This window comes from Syngnathoides biaculeatus, chromosome 5 (assembly GCF_019802595.1).
Source record: "Syngnathoides biaculeatus isolate LvHL_M chromosome 5, ASM1980259v1, whole genome shotgun sequence".
In the NCBI taxonomy this organism is placed as follows: domain Eukaryota; kingdom Metazoa; phylum Chordata; class Actinopteri; order Syngnathiformes; family Syngnathidae; genus Syngnathoides; species Syngnathoides biaculeatus.
This window is the reverse complement of record NC_084644.1, coordinates 4,488,849-4,494,848: the sequence shown is the minus strand read 5'-3', so window position 1 is coordinate 4,494,848 and position 6,000 is coordinate 4,488,849. Positions and strand designations below refer to the sequence as shown.

Sequence of the window (6,000 nt, the reverse complement as noted above, 5' to 3'; positions counted from 1 at the left end):
CGACTGTAGTAGTGCCGAGCCCAGAGAGTCCTTCGCTGCGGGGAAGCTTGACGCCAGTTGCACACTTGCGGGGTACACATCCATCCGTGTTATGTGCACGTGCGGTACCAATCCTCGCATTAATACTGCGAGCGTTCTGCTCTCCCGCCCCCAAAAGGACGGAAAGCGCGTGCAGACACGAGAGTGGCTTCCCGCCAACCCGCAGGTACGCGACTTTGCCGCGTGTGTCGCTTTCTGGCCCGGCGTGGCCGTTAAGGAATGACAGGCCGACGATTGCCAGGCACGATTGTCGGCGGGGATCGCTCCGCTGCCAGCGTCCCGCAATCCGGCTCTCCGCGGACGACCATACGGGACTTGCGTCGGGCCTCGCGGGGCAATAAAATGCAGGAGACCGACACCTGCGGCACCACCGCTCGCATCACCCGTACAATTACATTTTTTAGCCTTGAACAATTGCTGAGGGTGTACAAAAGTTGCAACAATACAGTACACGTATGTAACAATAATGCAAGTATAAGTGATACATTCCACGCCCAGTCGTGAGTGGTGAAAATACAAAATACAGAAAATCCCATCCATCCGTCCCTTTTCTTTTGCCGCATATCCTCACAAGGGACGCGGGGAGTGCTGGAGCCTATCCCGGCTGTCAACGGGCAGGAGGCGGGGTACAAGTTCATTTTTCGTCGTCTGCGTATGTGAGCGAACTGTTCTGCACTCCTGCTAATTTGCATCACAGTCAGCCCCCACATCTCGTTCTTCCACCCATGAAATGATCTGCAAGACTAAGTGAAGATCAAAAGCCATTTTCAAGTCATGGCCAGAGTCCCGCCGGTGGTTGACACCATCTGAAACATCCATCCATCCATTTTCTTCACGAGGGTCACGTGGAGTGCTGGAACAACAGAGGAAGATTTGTAAGTGTTTTTTTCAAAAGTCACTGTTAGATGCATAATGGACATATAAAATAATGTATGAGTGAGGGAAATGTTAGCAATTTTTACATTTTTTTTTAACCTAAAATTAGAATTGCTAGCACTGTAATGGTAATCGCGAATGCTAACTGTTTAGAGATCTTGGTCTTTTGTTCTCTGTACATAAAATGCATGTCAGTAGGGCGTCAATTACTTGAGTACACGACAAAACATCCGTCCATCCATTTTCTTTTGCCGCTTATCCTCAAAAGGGACGCTGAACTGGTCGCCAGCCGATCGCAGGGCACATGGAGACAAACAACAGTCGCACTCACAATCACACCTAGGGGCAATTCAGAGTGTCCAATTAATGTTTTTGGGATGTGGGAGAAAACCGGAGTACTCGCGGAGAACACGCAAACTCCACACAGGCTGAGTCCGGGATTGAACCCGGGACCTCAGAACTGTGAGGTTCATCGCTTTACCAGCTGATCCACCGTGCCGCCCAGAAAATCCCCTCCCACACAATTTAAATAAATGTAAGTAAACTCGTTAAAGGGTACTTTTAAAAGTTTTAGCATAATTATAAGTCTGCTGTGAGTTTCCACAGAGTTTCAAGACATTCAAGTACTTCTACAAAAAAATCGTCTTTGCTCTGTGGGAACAACCACTGAGAGGAACTTGGAGGTTGGGGACCGTCTGTGCCTCTCCTGTAAATTGCACTGCATCTCACCCACCGTACAGCACAACATGACATAAACATAACGTGACATAAACGGTGTTCCTGGAAATATTAAAAATAAAAAAAAACGTAAAGAAAATCTGTATTAGTATTAGTACACCGTATACAGTATTGATAATCTGAGATGTGAAGATGTAAAATTGGACATTACACTAGTTTAATGTCAAAATTCCTAATTTTGAATATTTCCAGTATTTTTCACGATCTATAATGTGGCAAAAAGTGTCATTTTTGACAGTTGCGTTAAAATGTCTTTTGTCCACTCACTCAAGTTGTACATCAGCAGGTCAGTAGTGAATCTTTGTCTTGTCCCAGTAAATTTCATCTTTCTTCCCGTAATTGCTGTACCATAATTGCACAACTCTATTCCCCCATTCTTGATTATGGCAAAGAGGCATTTTAATTTGTGAAATGATTATACAAGTTCTTAATTGGACAGTCTAAATTTCCCCTAGGTGTGATTGTGAGTGCGACTGTTATCTGTCTCCATGTGCCCTGCGATTGGCTGGCAACCAGTTCAGGGTGTACCCCGCCTCCTGCCTGTTGACAGCTGGGATAGGCTCCAGCGCTCCCCGCAACCCTCGTGAGGATAAGCGGCAAAAAAAAAAAAAAAAAAGAAAATGGATGGATGGTTATACAAGTTCATGCTAAGCACTGTGAATATTATGCACAATAACTACTGTTAAAATGATATCTCTCAAGTCTGACTTTATAACTTTATGAATTGTGTCATAAATATGCAGTTAACATCGAAATAATACTTTTATTTTGCAAATATGAACATGCTTGAATTCTCATTTAGTATCATGCATAAGCCGGTCGCAACGTACTTTGTGGACAAGTGTTAATTAAGAACTTTTGTCAAATTCGACAAAAGGCCGTTACGACGAAACCATTAAAAAAAAAAAAAAAATCTTTCCCCGCCTCATCTTATCGACACATGAAATGTATGAACTATTTTTGGAATCCGAAATCAAGGGTAATGTGTTTTTCAACGATTATTGCTTGGTAACACAAAAAATGCTTGGGATATCTCAAGGTTATCATTTATGATGTGGCAATTTGAAATCTTGGTCCAGATCTGAACAAAAACCATGGAAGTTGTCGCCTTTGCGGGCCACACAAAAACACGCGGCGGGCCGGGTCTGGCCCCCCGGGCCTCGAGTTTCGACACCCGTGTAAATTAGACCGGTGTTTTTATTTGCAGCGTCGCCTCAGTGCCCGCTCGACTAAGTGAAAGCCTTTTGAGAAACGACAACGGCAACGGGGAGAGAAACAGGCTCTTGCATAAAACATTGTTCTGATTGGATGGGTGGAGCAAACGTGGTTGGGGGGGGGGGGGGCGCTTGGGGGAGTGCACAGTTGGAGCTCTCAGAATCAATCTTGATGGTTGGATGGAATCATAGTGCGCGGAGAAAATGGCAAACATTTCTGTGGCTCAATGGGCTGATGCTTCCATAAATATGTTTTTTATAGCTCTGAATGAGTTGGGGCTGAGATGTTTGCCGCTCATAAAGGTGTGTGAGCGTGTGTGTGTGTGTGTGTGTGTTTAACAATAGCGCTGGATGCTTCATGCTGGAGCGCATAAAACATTTCTAATTTAATTAGCACATACAAAAGGGAGAGTCGATAGCACGTCAGTCACGCCGTTGAATAATGTCGCGAATCGGGAGTTAAGTGTTCGGAAAAGGCGCTTAATTGCTGACGCTATCTTGTTGCGCAGTATATCTCGCCGACGAGCCCCATTATACGCCGTGCTTGCGCCGTCCATTTGCGCAAGTTACGAATGACGCAAGGCCCGCAAATCAAATTCCGTTCCTCGGCGGACAGACGCAACATCGCGCCGTCCGTGATTTTTCGTCCATCTTTTTGCCCCGTAATTGTTGTCTTGGGAACTCAAGGGTGGCGGGTGGGGGGACGAAAAGCTTGCAGCCGGGGGTGGAGTCGGGTGAGGGACACTGTTAAGAGCCTCTTGAACTATCGTCTACTGTCAGCGGAGAGCGCCGGATGAGAAAAGCATCCAACGAGGAGGAATGAGAAGAGAAAGTGGCAAGGTCTGGGATGATTTGTTTTTCTTGTCTGCAGCCCCTGAAGCTAGCAGCCGTGCTGTCACTGCAACACGGCGCCGTGAAAGCGGGACTGTCACGGAAAGATTCACGGCATCACAGAACCAGTCGAGTCTCCCAAACTCAACGTTTGTTGACTCCCAACTTGTGCTCAACACTAAACAACTTTTGAACAAAGTCCAGCCATCGTGTAATCCGCAGAGAATAGTTTCCATTTTCTTATCCTCACAAGGGTCACGCGAGAGGGAGAAAGGTGGACTACACCCTGAAGTGGTCGGCAGCCAGTCGCATATATGGACACCATCACTGAGCGGGAATTGACCTCGCGCTGCCCGCATTCCGGTTTCCCCCCACATTCCAAAAACATGCAACATTAATGGACACTAAATTGCCCATAGGTGTGATTGTGAGTGCAGCTGTTTGCCTCGATGTGCCCTGCGATTGGCTGGCGACCAGTTCAGGGTGTACCCCCCCTCCTGCCCGAGCTTAGGCTCCGGCACTTCCGCGACTCTCATGGGGATAAGCGGCTAAGAAAATGGATGGATGGATATCTTTTTCATTCAAATATTTACTGTAGTCATAACTTGACTATGGTGCTGGGGTAGGTTATTGGTAGGCAACTACATGTACCAACTCCTGCACAAATTTGGGTTCTGTGTCATGACAGGCTGAACCACTGCCAAGTGGGGGCGTGGCCAGGCCACTGCTGTGGGCGGTGTCACGGGCCAGAGCCGTTTTCCATGTGGACCCTAATCAGACCGTGTATTTAAGTTTGGAATTTTGTCATTGGCGTTGCCAATCCTTGTGCCAGTGCGTTGCATTCACTGCCAGTGTCGCGTTTAACTATCCTCGTCACGGCAATTCTGCGCCATCGTAGTCCAGTCTAGTTTTGTTAATGGTTTCAAGTTTTGCCTCACAGTTATCAGACCCCGTTTCATGTTTCTGGATCCTGCTTTTGGTTGATAATATTATGCCTCAGCCTTGCATGACCTTGATCTTGGATAAAACCACGTCTAACATCATGTCCTCCACTTGGAGTCCTGCATATGTGTCCAGCCCCGTGCCCCTGACACTCTGTTCCCACCCCACCTGTATTTTGTTGTATGTTGCCATTCCCTGTTCCAATTTCTGTTTATTATTTGCTCCAATTTTGAATCTTTGGTTAGGACTTTAGGTCCAATGATGCAGGTATTTATCTGTGATGTTTGAAGTGTCACCAGCTGGCACCATTTTTTTTTTTTTTTTTTTGCCCACGGCATTTTGAGCCAAAGCCCTTTTTGAAAGGAGCCACTCCAAACGAGTGGATCTGTCCCCACCGGACACTTTCAGAGTCATAAACGTTGACGCCCAGTCGTTTGATCTAATTTCTCAGTTGTTTTCCTCTTCCTGGGCAACACTTACTCGACCTTCGCTGGTGATTCACCTGCTGATAATCAGGCGCTTGCATGACTTGTACGGTGTGATGACAAGTTCAGGATTGGAAAAAAACAAAAACAAAAACGAGTCTTCAAACCCTCACGACGCTCGAAATAGCTGCGATTGGAACCCAAACGTCACGCAGGGAAATTGGGATTCAATTTTGCTTGATGTCATCTGTCTCACCACTGGCCAGTTTTCCACTTTTTTTTTCTCTCTCTCTCTCTCTCTCTCTCTCCCTTTTTCTTCTTCTTTTTTTTTCCCCAGCAGCAGGCAGCCTCTCATCTTTTGTGGGTCACATCGCCGAATTCCTGTCATCAAGGGCAGCGGGTTTTAACGTCGGGGACTGTGATATCTCCTCTCGCAAAGCTCTTCTCCCTTCCGCTGATAACAGTTAATCCTCGCCTCGCGTTAAACTGTGACCAAGATCAATTAAAAGCCAGCTTCACCCCGATGGTAATCTCCCCGCACATCAGCCGCTGATTGCGTGCGCCGTGTCGTGTCGCTCGCGTGTGTGTTTGCGTGACGAAGGCCGTCAACGTTGTCAGTCGGCTGCCAAGCTGCCGGAGAGCCTGCCATTGATTTTCATGGCCTCTTAACAGAGATGAAAGACAATGAAGAACAATAACGGGGATGATCACAACACTGTTGGCCGTGTATGCGCGCCATTAGCATCCCTCACCTAATTAGCATTCTTGTCTTTGCTGTAATTATTTTTATTTGGCGCAGGGCTCGTCGTTATTAGGAATTCAGTAATGGGAAAGTGAGAGTGACGTTTGCGCGCTTGCGTCGCAGCTGCGCCGATACAAAGGTTCGCAATTGTGTGCGCGCCTCCGTGTGTTTGTGTGCCGTCAGCTGTTCCAAC

The 6,000-nt window shown here is 47.0% G+C and overlaps 1 long non-coding RNA gene across 1 annotated transcript in view; it reads right to left on the bottom strand.

Annotated features, from left to right (window-relative positions):
* Positions 1-456: 456 nt before the first annotated feature.
* Positions 457-6,000, bottom strand: part of LOC133500984 (uncharacterized) — a 45,835-nt gene continuing 40,291 nt past the window's right edge. Inside the window, exon 3 of the long non-coding RNA XR_009795066.1 lies at positions 457-892. This is a non-coding gene — a long non-coding RNA (uncharacterized LOC133500984). The remainder of the gene's footprint in view (positions 893-6,000) is intronic.